Source organism: Lissotriton vulgaris, chromosome 6 (genome assembly GCF_964263255.1).
Source record: "Lissotriton vulgaris chromosome 6, aLisVul1.2, whole genome shotgun sequence".
NCBI lineage: Eukaryota > Metazoa > Chordata > Amphibia > Caudata > Salamandridae > Lissotriton > Lissotriton vulgaris.
The window spans coordinates 1,293,123,213-1,293,137,162 of NC_141694.1; the positions used below are offsets into that span (position 1 = coordinate 1,293,123,213).

Sequence of the window (13,950 nt, forward strand, 5' to 3'; positions counted from 1 at the left end):
CAAAAACTCGCAAAGGAGTGCCCTGCAGACCTTACATTCAGGACATAAGGTACAACTCCCAGTGGGCTGAACTTGGTCATGTGCCTGGCCTGCCCTCCATCGTGGTCGGCCTAAGCTTGTGATTTTGTCCCATGCCAGTGCGACCAGATAACCACAGTTGGTGCTTTGCGCCTTTTGGTACTATTTTTTCTCCTGTTCCAAAGATTGGATGTTCGTCATTCTGGTATCATTTTATTGGATCACTGAAATAATATCGAGGGACAGAATATCGACTTGCAAAAATATCGTTGACAAAATATCGACAGACAGAATATCGAGTTTGTATCTACAAACAGATAAGTACAAAAATATCGAGTACAAAATATTGTTTACAAAAATATAGTTTATAAAAATATCGACTTAATTAAAAACTGTTAAATTAAATTAATATTAAAATTTAATTACTAAAATATACTTAAAAATACTTAAATTAACTTATAATAATTAAATAATTAATGAAATTAATTAAAAAAAGTTTACAATCATATTTGTTAAAACATATATATATAGTAACATAATATAATTAAATAATGTCCAATATTATTACCGTACGATAGCAGAAGTGTAAAAAATACTATTCCCACTCCAAAGAGTGTAAGCGTAGGGAAAGCGTTGGATAGCGTAGGGGTTAAAATTACTATTCCCACTCCAGTGGGTGCAACAGTAGGGAAAGCGTTGGATAGCGTAGGGGTAACAATTAATATTCCCACTCCAGTGGGTGCAACAGTAGGGAAAGCGTTGGATAGCGTAAGGGTAAAAATTACTATTCCCACTCCAAAGAGTGCAACAGTAGGGAAAGCGTTGGATAGCGTAAGGGTAAAAATTACTATTCCCACTCCAAAGAGTGCAACAGTAGGGAAAGCGTTGGATAGCGTAAGGGTAAAAATGACTATTCACACTCCAAAGAGTGCAACAGTAGGGAAAGCGTTGGATAGCGTAGGGGTTAAAATTACTATTCCCACTCCAGTGAGTGCAACAGTAGGGAAAGGGTTGGATAGCGTAGGGGTTTAAATTACTATTCCCACTCCAGTGGGTGCAACAATAGGGAAAACGTTGGATAGCGTAGATGTTAAATTTACTATTCCCACTCCAGTGGGTGCAACAGTAGGGAAAGCGTTGGATAGCGTAGGGGTTAAAATTGCTATTCCCACTCCAGTGAGTGCAACAGTAGGGAAAGCGTTGGATAGGGTAGGGGTTACAATTACGATTCACACTCCAGTGGGTGCAACAGTAGGGAAAACGTTGGATAGCGTAACGGTAAAATTTACTATTCCCACTCCAGTGGGTGCAACAGTAGGGAAAGCGTTGGATAGCGTAGGGGTAAGAATTACTATTCCCACTCCAGTGGATGCAACAGTAGGGAAAGCGTTGGATAGCGTAAGGGTAAAAATTACTATTCCCACTCCAAAAAGTGCAACAGTAGGAAAAGCGTTGGATAGCGTAGGGGTAAAAATTACTATTCCCTCTCCAGTGGGTGCAACAGTAGGGAAAGCGTTGGATAGCGTAGGGGTAAAAATTATTATTCCCACTCCAGTGGGTGCAACAGTAGGGAAAGCTTTGGATAGCGTAAGGGTTAAAATTACTATTCCCACTCCAGAGAATACAACATTAGGGAAAATAAATACTTCATATATTATTTAAAAATTTATAAATTAATATATATTAATAATTAATTAAAAATAATAAAAAAATTCTATATAATATAATAATTAATATATTAAAAGTACTAATTAACAATATTTATTTCAACTGATCATCTATTAATACTAATTAATTTAAAAATATCAATTAATTATTTAATAATTACAAATTATTTAATAATTATTTCAAATTAAATACATTTATATAAATTTAATTATTTAATTAATTATTAATAAATTACTTCCCACCCTATTCCCCTATAAACCCACAACCCGCTACAGAAAATAAATTATTAAAATTAACATAATTAACAATTAATCAATAACATTTAATTAATTGGCAGATAACATTTTTATTATTACCCATAAATACTTAATTAATAATTAATTCTAAATAAATACCAATAAATAATTTTACATATTTAATTAATTATAATTTAATTATTTCCCACCCAATTCCCCTATAAACTCACAACCCGCTACAGAAAATAAATTAGTACCATTTACATAATTACCAATTAATCAATTAATTAAAATTAATGACCAATTAAAATGTAATTAATTAACAAATATTAATTAATTAACAATTAATTAAAATTTACAATCAATAAATAAATTTACATATTTAATCAATTATAATTAAATTACTTCCCACCCTATTCCACTATAAACCCACAACCCGCTACAGAATTAAACTACGCAATAAATATAAAAACAAAATTCATTAATAAAAATTAATTATAACATAAATCCACACTTTTCACACAAATTATAACATAAAAATACACTATAAAAACTTAGATATTATTAAAAAATCGATATTTTTAACTATCTATATTATATACTTCGATATTTTAACTTTCTATATTTTTAACAGTTGATGTTACATCACTTACCTTAAAAACAATATTTTGCTTATCTATATTCTGTCCTGTCGATATTTTGTCCAGTCTATACTTAAAACTCGATATTATGTCCAGTCGATATTTTGGAGTCGATATTATGTCTGTGCACCCATTTTATTTATTTAAAAATACTCTATTTTTCTAAACTGGTTTGCGATTTTTCTGGTGGTATGTTTTCACTTTATTACTGTTTGAGTGCTTCATAAGTACTTTACACATTGCCCCTAAGCTAAGACTGACTGCTGTGTGCCAAGCTATCAGAGAGTTAGGCACATGTTAATTAAGTGGCTTTAGTGGTTCACCCTGACAATGATTGTGTTTATTCCTGGAGTGGGGCTTCTACCCTTCTCAACTAATAACCCAATTTCTTACAATAGTGAAATACCGCCCCAGTCAGGGGTTTAGCCTGTAGAGTGGTGGTGACAGCGTACAGCATTTTGTGAGTCAGTAGTTATGGCCAGATGTTTTTATTTGTTACACTAAAGTGGAGGCCTACTGGCCCACTCCTGTAAAATTCCACCTCCATACACTAAACAAGACCCTAGCACTAACACCCTGAAGGTACACCTTCCTGTACCAAAACAATCCTGGGAGGCATATTCCTCTTTCTATGTGTGTTGTAGAATGCAGCACACATAGAAAGAGGAAGAAATAGAGATAACTCTCCTCTTGGGAAGTGTAAGATTTTGACGCATCCCCAGGTTTAGAAGTTCTGTAAAATCTGCAGAAGCGTCAAAATCTATGGGAATTGCATGGGAACACCCACGCAATGCCCATAAAATGATTCCCAGGGCAGAGTACCTCAACACGCGATTTGCGCTGCGTGGTGTTATTTCAGATTTTTTGGAGCCACTCAGAGCCACACAAAATGGCTTTCCGTGGCTTCAAAAATCAGTTTTAATGTTTGGCTCGCTCGCTTGCACCACGTTGTGTGCTGCAAGAGCGATGCAAAAAGCTCATATATTGGCTCCTAGGCCCTTTTGCTGTGCTGAGAGGAGCTGCTGATTAGTCTACCTGAATACTGCCATTTTCTTGATGGTGGGGTTGAAGGTGGGACTGCAGTCTATGTTGTTCAGGGTGAGAAAGATTTTTTAGAGAAGTCCAGGTCTTTTCTGATCACTATTCAGTATGATGGTTGATAACCTGGTGAAGAAAGCTCACACCTCTTTGTGCCCAGTAGTGGCTAGCCTGACTCGCAGGTGGGGGCGGCAGGGGGTCGTGCGGGATGTTTCATTTTAAACAATTAACCCCCTGCTCCTCCTCTGCTCCTCACAGGAAGCAGGCAGCCTCCGTCTCCTCCCCTAAGCCAATCGGAACGCTGCAACGGCAGCATTGTGATTGGCTGGGAAACCAACCACAGAGGCGTCTATGGGGAGGCCGTTTTTTCCATGCACGCTGTATGCAGCCTACATGGAGAAAAGGGGAGAGTGCCTTTGACTGGTTTGGTCAGCCCTGGGGCCGATTAAACAGTCAGCGCCCACAACAGTGGGCTAGCCACTCCTCCCCTGCCTGGAGAACGACCGCCCACCTGCCCGCCCCAAACCAAACCCTCTTGCTTTCTCACAGTGTGAGAAGCAGAAACATAAAATGGTATTCATAATACCATTTTATGTTTCTGTCTCTCGCACTGCAAGAAACCAGTGGGGCGATCCTCCTCTGCCCACGTGGAGGAGCTGCCCCTGTTTGTGCCTCACTTGTGGGTACTGAAGACTACCCTGCTGTGAGGAGCCTGACTGCATAAAGGCTGTGTCTGGAGAACAACCTGGAGAGAACCACCACAAACAGATAGGGAATCTGCATCCCATGGCTTAACTCATTGTATAAAAGTGGGACTCTCAGATGACAGGACAGCAGCCTGACCCACCCAGGTCTGGTCAGTTGTCACGGCGGTGCAGTCTACTTTGGCCTCACTTCTCAACTTGCAACAGCACTGCCAGCTTTTGGCACAGGTGTTCAGTGTTACAGCAAATGCAGTCCACTTGGGCACACTTTAGGACAGTGCCACAGTACAGACCACTTGCAGGTTTTCTGTCTGCACTCTCAGAACCGATTGGGATTAGTTCTTCTTTCATGTGTCATTTTCAGACTGTCTTACAGGCACAGCCTTTGAACTAAGATATGCTTTTCACAGTAGGGTGTTCTCCAGTTTGAAGAACTTTCAAAAGATGCAGAAGAAGGTGTGAGCTTAAACCTGGCTATTATTTGCCACTCTGTACAGTGTTCATGAAAAAAGATAAAAGGTAGGGCTCTCCTAAATGACCCTTCATGCTCTGAACAACAGAGACTGCAGTCCCACAATCACCCCCACCATCTCTCAAATGACAGTGCGGAGAAAGACTACTCACCAGTTCCTTAAAGAACCTAATTACATTTCCAAAGGGAGCCCTGTCTCCTTTTTCTCCACTTCAGTGTCTAGCTCTCCTCCCTCTACCTAAAGCAATCTCAGTGTTAGACCTGACATCCTTGGCCTGAGTCTCTCCTCCATGTTTTTCTGTTTGCCTCCTCTGTTTACGATGTTTTTGCTGGTATATTGCTTTGGGCACTGTGCCACTGCTGATCAGTGCCACAGTGCAAGTGCTCCCTATGTAAAATTACTGTATTGATTGAATTCCATGTTTGGCTTATTTGGTTTACTGTCAGTCCCTAGTCTAGTGCACCAGGAGTGCCAGGGCTTGTAAATACAAATGCTGCTCGTGGGCTTGCAGCACATGTTGTGCCACCCACAAGAGCGGCCTAGTAAAAGTATGTCTAAAGGTCTGCCATTGCTAGACCTACGTGCAGTCTGGTACTATCACGCAGACTGTGCAAGTACACCTACTTGCCAGTCCCTAAACCTTCCCTTAACTTCATGTTAGTCACCCCTATGGTAGGCCCACGGGCAGGGTGTGTTGTAAGCATAAGGTAGACTGGACTGTTTGAATTCAAAAGAGAATGTTATCCCGGTGCACTCGTTTTTTGATATGTTTTAACACAGTTTTAACTCTTAAGGCGGTGCTCTAGTCGTCGCACGTAGTCTGAACGTGCCTTTCAAATATCAACGAATATTGAGGGTAGAACCCACTATCCTCAAGACTGAGCACTCTTTTTACGAAGAAAACAAGTTTCTACTCCAAGTTTTTCTTTTTCAAGTTCATCAATTTTATTTGCATAGTTCAAATCGTAGTTGTTGAAACGTTGTATATTTATAAGCAAAACTTCATAGCGAACATAATTCCATTCTTATGTCGTCATAAACTGATTCTCTAGGAAGTTTCCATTCACCCAATGCATTTCGGGTCCACAACAACATGACCCTTTGTCAGGGGTCTGAAAATTAAGCGCAAACAGGACCAAATTAGTCACTCTTACGATATGCTACGACATTAAACATAACACTTTGTCACAACGTGATATCGAAAACTCATCAAGTGATAACTCCATGAAAATTAAACCATGAATCACAAACATTTAAAGTTGACTAGCGGCTACATTTAACTCAAACAACTAAAACTCCAAAGTTACATTTAAAAACTCTAAATTAAACACTTTATCACTTACGAGTAACGGGACGCAGTAGCTTCTTCACGGTTGGGATTCAAATTCCGCATGTGTGAACGGAAGTGCTGGTCACGAGATTTAAATCACCTGATCGGGCCCGCGGCCAATGACGGCCCAGTGACTCCGGTTATGTGAGAAACCTTTTCCGTTTTCCGAGCCATGAGTTAAAAGAAAGTTCAGAATTTGAATCTCAAAACTTTAAATATATCACATTGTAATCGTGCTGAACAAAAACTGAAATGCTTGCTATAATCAACAGACAATTCAACCATCGAGATACTGAGAAAATGTACGGGGATCAGAAAATGTCAAAAGTCAACGCTGAAGTTCCAAATCATAGAAAACATGCATGTTCAATCCGGTCATTTAGCCCGAAGGGCTGAGTTGAATTCAGTTTTTTTATCCAATAAAATTCTGCCCTTAATCTCTGTTTCACAGGATCCATGTCTGGGCGTTGCTGGATACTCTCGATAACCATGAATTTTAATTGAGAAATTTGGTGACCCATTTCTTTCCAATGGCTTGCCAACGCAGATTTCACGTTGCTCAGTCTAATATTGCTTTTGTGCTCCGTGATGCGGACCTTGATCTTCCGCTCTGTTTGTCCAATGTAAATTTTTCCGCATGGGCATTTGATTAGGTAAATGCAGTTGGCGGTATCACATGTACTGGAGTGATACAAATTGATTGGAAAACCCTTTGTCGGATGACTGATTGTTCTTCCCGTAATAACATTATTGCAATGAATGCAGTTGAAAAATTTGGACATGCCTTTCCAAGCTATTTTGGGTTTAGTCGGGGTGTTCAACAATTCTTTCAGATTTTTAGACCTTTGAAAGGCAAACATGATTTTCTTGTCAAACAAAGTATTTAGATCCGGTTCAGTTTGAATCAAATGCCAATGTTTATTTAGAATGTTTTGAATTTTGCGTGAATCTGAAGCATATTTTAACACACAAATAGTTTTCCGTTGTTGTTGTTTGATCTTAGTAGCCAATAGATCACTTCTTTTCATTTTCTCAACTTTAGTTGATGCTTTTTCCAAAATATCAACAGGATAACCTCTCAACTTGTACTTTTCTGTTTGTTTCTGTATTTCTGTCTTTGATTCCTGTTCATCTGAATTGATTCTTTTCAATCTGATGTATTGGGAGGTAGGCAGATGTTTCTTTAAGGGTTCAGGATGAAAGCTCGTGAATAGCAAACTGGCGTTTCTGTCTGTAGATTTGTGAAAAACTTTGGTGCTAATGACATTGTTATTCAAAGTGATTTGAACATCCAGAAATGCTATGGTTGCGTTAGAAATTGTGTAGGTGAACTTGATCCTTTCATTGTGAGTGTTGAGTTTGATGATGTTAGACTCGAGAGATTCTTTGGACCCATGCCATATCAAAAAGATATCGTCGATGAAGCGCTTGAATAAAATCAAGCCATCTGTCCAGGTTTGGTTGCTCAGAATGTGATCTTTCTCGAATTTTTGCATGAAAATGTTTGCATAGGAGGGTGCTCCCCCAAAACCCATCGAGGTTCCATTTGATTGATTGAAAAACTGACCATTCCACTCGAAATAGCTGTGATATAATGCAAATTGCATCAATTGTAAGATCAGGATTTGCTGGTACTCCTCTAGATCGCTGTTGAGCAAACTCCACTCTAAGGCTTCAATACCATCTTTGTGTGGGATGGAAGTGTATAACGCAACCACGTCTATGGTGCATAACCAATAAGTTTCTTCAAGGTTTAGTTTAACTTGGTTGAGCATGTTTAAGAAAGCCGTTGTGTCTTTGATGTATGTCTCACCCTGTTGAACTCGGGGTTGCAGAAATTTGTCTACAAATTTCCCTAAAGGTTCCGAGATTGACCCGCAGGCCGAGACAATGGGTCTAAATGGCGGTTTAACAGGATCCTTATGTATCTTGGGCAACATATACAGTTTTGGCCTTCTGGGGTGTTGCAATTGGAAAAACGCATATGTTTTTTGACTGATCCATTTCATAGTGAGTGCATGTTCCAAGATTTGTTGTAACACTTTTTGATACTCTTGAGTTGGATCTCCAGCTAATGGTAAATAAATGTCTTGATTGTGAACATGGTTGTCCACACTAATTTGGTAGAATTCTCTGTCCATCACGATAAGGGCACCGCCCTTATCAGCTTTTTGGAAAACGAGACTTTTGTCTTGGGTAAGGTTTTTCAGTGTGTTCCATTCTTTGGTAGTTAAATTGTTTTTCTTGGGTTTGGCAAAAGCAAGTTTCTGTATTTCAGATTATACAGCCCTTTCGAATGCTTCAATGGTTTTATGAGTTGTTGGCGCACAAGATACACTGGGCGGTTTAAACTCATGATCCCATGGTTCTGGTGTTTGAGTGGGTTCCATATCTTTGAAAAAATACCGCAGATTCAGATTACGAAAAAATTTGAAAAGTGATATTTCTGTTTCACCTGCGTTTGTTCTGTATGTTGGTACGAACGTGGTTCCTTTGCTCAACACTGATATGCCTCAGATTCACGCAAAATTCAAAACATTCTAAATAAACATTGGCATTTGATTCAAACTGAACCGGATCTAAATACTTTGTTTGACAAGAAAATCACGTTTGCCTTTCAAAGGTCTAAAAATCTGAAAGAATTGTTGAACACCCTGACTAAACCCAAAATAGCTTGGAAAGGCATGTCCAAATGTTTCAACTGCATTCATTGCAATAATGTTATTACGGGAAGAACAATCAGGCATCCGACAAAGGGTTTTCCAATCAATTTATCAAGGTCCGCATCACGGAGCACAAAAGCAATATTAGACTGAGCAACGTGAAATCTGCGTGGGCAAGCCATTGGAAAGAAATGGGTCACCAAATTTCTCAATTAAAATTCATGGTTATCGAGAGTATCCAGCAACGCCCAGACATGGATCCTGTGAAACAGAGATTAAGGGCAGAATTTTATTGGATAAAAAAACTGAATTCAACTCAGCCCTTCGGGCTAAATGACCGGATTGAACATGCATGTTTTCTATGATTTGGAACTTCAGCGTTGACTTTTGACATTTTCTGATCTCCGTACATTTTCTCAGTATCTCGATGGTTGAATTGTCTGTTGATTATAGCAAGCATTTCAGTTTTTGTTCAGCACGATTACAATGTGATATATTTAAAGTTTTGAGATTCAAATTCTGAACTTTCTTTTAACTCATGGCTCGGAAAACGGAAAAGGTTTCTCACATGACCGGAGTCACTGGGCCGTCATTGGCCGCGGGCCCGATCAGGTGATTTAAATCTTGTGACCAGCACTTCCGTTCACACACGCGGAATTTGAATCCCAACCGTGAATACGCTACTGCGTCCCGTTACTCGTAAGTGATAAAGTGTTTAATTTAGAGTTTTTAAATGTAACTTTGGAGTTTTAGTTGTTTGAGTTAAATGTAGCCGCTAGTCAACTTTAAATGTTTGTGATTCATGGTTTAATTTTCATGGAGTTATCACTTGATGAGTTTTCGATATCACGTTGTGACAAAGTGTTATGTTTAATGTCGTAGCATATCGTAAGAGTGACTAATTTGGTCCTGTTTGCGCTTAATTTTCAGACCCCTGACGAAGGGTCATGTTGTTGTGCTCCCGAAATGCATTGGGTGAATGGAAACTTCCTAGAGAATCAGTTTATGACAACATAAGAATGGAATTATGTTCGCTATGAATTTTTGCTTATAAATATACAACGTTTCAACAACTATGATTTGAACTATGCAAATAAAATTGATGAACTTGAAAAAGAAAAACTTGGAGTAGAAACTTGTTTTCTTCGTAAAAAGAGTGCTCAGTCTTAAGGATAGTGGGTTCTACCCTCAATATTCGTTGGTAAGCATAAGGTAGGACAGGCCTGACTAGGTTGGCATGTCCTAATAGTGAATTACAGCCATATTCGTTTTTCACTATTGTAAGGTTACCTGCTCTCCATAAGTTAAAATGGGCTGCCGGGGTTATTAATGCTATAATCCTAGCTGGCTCGGGGAGCATGGTACAATGTCGAGTTTGGTATCCCTGAATTCAGGGTTTAATAACGCATCCGTTTGTGTGGATGGTTTTTGGACTCTGGGTTTGAAAATAGCACTTTTGGAAAGTGGCTATTTTCTTTTCTAACTATTTCTGGTTTCTGCTGGTGTGGTGTGTGTGTGACAGGGGCTGGGTGGCTCCAGTGTCCTGAATGAGTCAGTGTGGGGTGAGTGGTGCATTTGCATTGAGAGTATGGGAAGAGTAGTTCCTGATAGCCTGCCCTGCCTGATACAATGCTGGCTCCACCTCCTCCGGGCGACTGATAGCTCTGCTCCTGCCAGTGACAATACTGGCTCCACCTCCTGCTGGGCGTCTGAGGATCCAGCCCTGCACAGTGAATAGGCCAGGTGCCTCTGCCTGGCTACACCCACAACAAACCCAGGATGAGGGGAATTCCCCTGCATGGACAAAGGGATCAAAGCCAAAAAGGGGTATAAGAGAAGGACCCCTGAACCAAGACTTTATATCAATTCTGACAAGGAACCCTGAACCAAGGACAAGAAGCCTGCTGAACCAAGGACTTGCCTACACCTTCTGCCAGAGTGCTGTTTGCTGGGGGGAATCCTGCAGTTTCTTCTTTATGTTTGCCAAGAAACCAGGACAGACTCTCAAACTTTGCCAAGGAAATCTCCAAGGGCTGGAAGAGTGCCAGCCTCCTGTTGAAGTCACAGGGCTAAAGGACTTCATTTATTTGCTAAAAGTGCTTGTTGCTGGAACCTGAAAATCCAGCACCTCTAAAGAATCCAGCAATATCGACACTGACGGACGCCGCCGAATCCAGCTCGACATCGTGAGTAACGGCTCCAGTGTCCCGCTTCCTCGCCGCCGGCCGCCGGGCCCGATCGACGCCAGTGAGTAGCGAGTTCGGCTCCAGCTCCAAGTGACCCCGTGTCGATGCCGCCGCTGATCGCATCGACCCCGAGCCCTCTCGACGCCGTGAGCGCTGCTCACTCTTGCATCATCATCGACATCGACGACGACACCGTATCCTGCTTCGCCTCGGGAGCGCTGCTCCTGCCTGACATCTGTCGACGCCGCTGCAGATCGCCCCGACTCCGAGGCCCGATCGACGCCGATGACGCGACGCCAAACATCTCGACGCCGCTGATCATCGTGTGTTTCGCTTTTCCAAGGTACTGTGTTGTGGGGGGTCCGTGTGACTCCGGGCTCGACGTAGCGCTCCTCGCGGTCGACGCCAAACCTTTGGATTAACTTTGCCTCAACGTCGTGTGACTCCCGTGTGGGTTACATTGTTGCCAAGAACTGTGATTTAAAGAATAAGAGTTGCTTTTGTTACTAAAGACTTTGTGCTAAGAAGAAACTACACTTGAACTATTACTTTTTTCCTTCCAACAGTATTTATTAAGACTGTGGTATATTTTTGTCGTTATTTGGTCTTGTGCTAAACCTTATATAAAAATCCTTATTTTTATAATACTACTGTGTCGTGTCCATTTGTAGTGTATTCACTTTATTACTGTATGTGGTCATAAATGCTTAACGCACTGCCTCTGAGATAAGCCTGTCTGCTTTGCCAAGCTACCAAGGGGGTTAGCAGGGGTTATCTAAGTGTGTGATCCCCTTGCCCTGACTAGAGGAGGTGAGTCCCTATTTGTCAGAAGTGTATACCTCTGCCAACTAGAGACAGCCAAGTCTAACAGTCAGCAAAAGAGTTACTGTCTGGGAAAACAACTTAACATTTATCCTGTGCATATGAACAGGCCAGAAGCTTATAAATGGAACCCTCAGGCGGCTAGTACTCTTGTTTACTCATAAGCACAGCATATGCACCTGCAGACAAGTTCAACACACATACATACAAGCAAACTTGCACTACGATTTTAACGCAAGGACCTGGGGTAGCGTGTAGCAGTGAAACATTACATAAGTGGGCCTAAAGGCCTCCAGTGCTGTGACACAGATAAAAAGGTCTGGTCACAAATTCTGGTTCACAGTACTCAGTATGCTGCCACCACAGTTCTACACGCTAAACCCATGACAGAATCTGTAGTCCACTGTCAACAAATGAAGGCAAGCTTTAGGCACCCCTACAGGTCTAAGACAGGCCTATGACTTCACTCTTGTCAAGGGACAGTTCAGGACTCTGTGCAAGCACTAGATTAGGGTAAGGCTGAGGCCAAAATCAAAAACCAGGTAGCAGATATTTGCAGTTGGGCACTCAATGCAGGGGAACATGCTGGTAATCCATACAGTGGACATTTCTGTCCCAGCAGCACAGAGAAGACTTGTATCGATGATACCACAGCAAATCTAATATACGTTTAGAGATGATACGCTTTTAATAAAAAGCATGGGGTACAAAAGTCCTAGGTGATTCTCTGACTCTGTAGAGAATGCCTTTTTTAGCAGCTGGCACATGGATGCCCTTCAAAGCTAAATGTGTTTGGTTCACTGGTAGATAAAGACAGAGCCAGACTAAGGATGGGTGGCACTGGACAGTGAGCTAGTACCTAGCTGCTGAAGGAAGAGTTGATAGGATAGAGTTTTTCACCATCAGGGGTAGAACTACCATTCTAGAAAAGTGTGTAAGGAAATAGAACATGTTTCTCAAAGAGCGGATGGCACAGCAGATTGGCCAGAGATTCAGAGCAGGCCATCACCAAAGGTGAATGGACCAGGAGATAGGTAGATGCATGCACATCCTGTCACTGTTAATTATTGACACAGTGTAAGAAAGTCTAAAGCGTAATGGTCGGCTGGTCTCAAGAAACAGTCACAGTGACCACCTGCCGCCTTTTGGGCTTGGTGGAGCACAGGATTGGCACAGCAAACACCAGCCCACAAATTTAGATACAAAGATTTGAATTGTGGTGCCGCTGCTCAACGTCTATCATGTATTTATCTCTCAGTTCTAATGCTGGACAGGCTGCTTTGTTTGGTAGGTAATTGCCAATTGTCATGTAGGAAAATCTCATTCTTACTCATGTGTTAGTTTCTAATATTTTTGTCACACAAATCTGGAATAATCTCCCTGCATCACTCTTCGATGCATGCATCCAGTGAGGCATACCTTTTCAAGGTGGAGTTTATTTGAAGGTATGTGTGTGTATTCTCTTAATAAATATATACCCATCAACTGGAGGACTCATGAATTTGAAACAATGGAGCAACTCAAACAGATTTTACGCATAAACTTGAGAATAAAGTTCTAGGCTTCAAATGGAAAGGCTGTGTATTTATTTAAATACCTCACTCACGGCATGCCTCCTACTTACAGAATAAGCATTGGCAAAGCCAATCGGTTTCACTTACATTTACATTCGGGTGGCCAGATTTTGAGAAGAAAAAGTGGGACAGGCTAGACATAAAAGTAGGACTACAGTCTTTAGCCTTAATTACGACTGGCTTGTCATCAATTTTTGCTGGGGGGTGGCGTATATAATTTAGCCACACATGTGCAAGCTATGCTTATAAAACATTAGCTATGGCATCACCTTTGCCCTGAGCCCCCCTGCCCTCCTCCTCACTCTGTCTCCCCTCTGCTGCAGCATGCATTCTGCCCATATCCCCCTGCGCTGCCTGAAACAGACAAATTACTTAACGAGCGCACACTTTTCACTGCTCTTTTATAGGTTGACTTGACCTTGTCCCAAAAACCGGAACATACCTTCAAAATTAAGAAAAGCTTCGGGACACCAGGAGAGTTTTCATAAAAGCGGGACTGTCCGGGGAAATCCGGGATGTCTGGTCACCCAACTTTACATACAAGCAAGATTGAATGGCATTGCCAGTGTTTGTTTATAGGACGCTTCGATATCTGTC

General features: G+C 41.1%; 1 protein-coding gene across 1 annotated transcript in view; it reads left to right on the forward strand.

Annotated features, from left to right (window-relative positions):
- The window catches only part of ENPP3 (ectonucleotide pyrophosphatase/phosphodiesterase 3), a 716,664-nt gene that overhangs the window by 14,596 nt on the left and 688,118 nt on the right, over positions 1 to 13,950 (forward strand). The window lies entirely within an intron of this gene.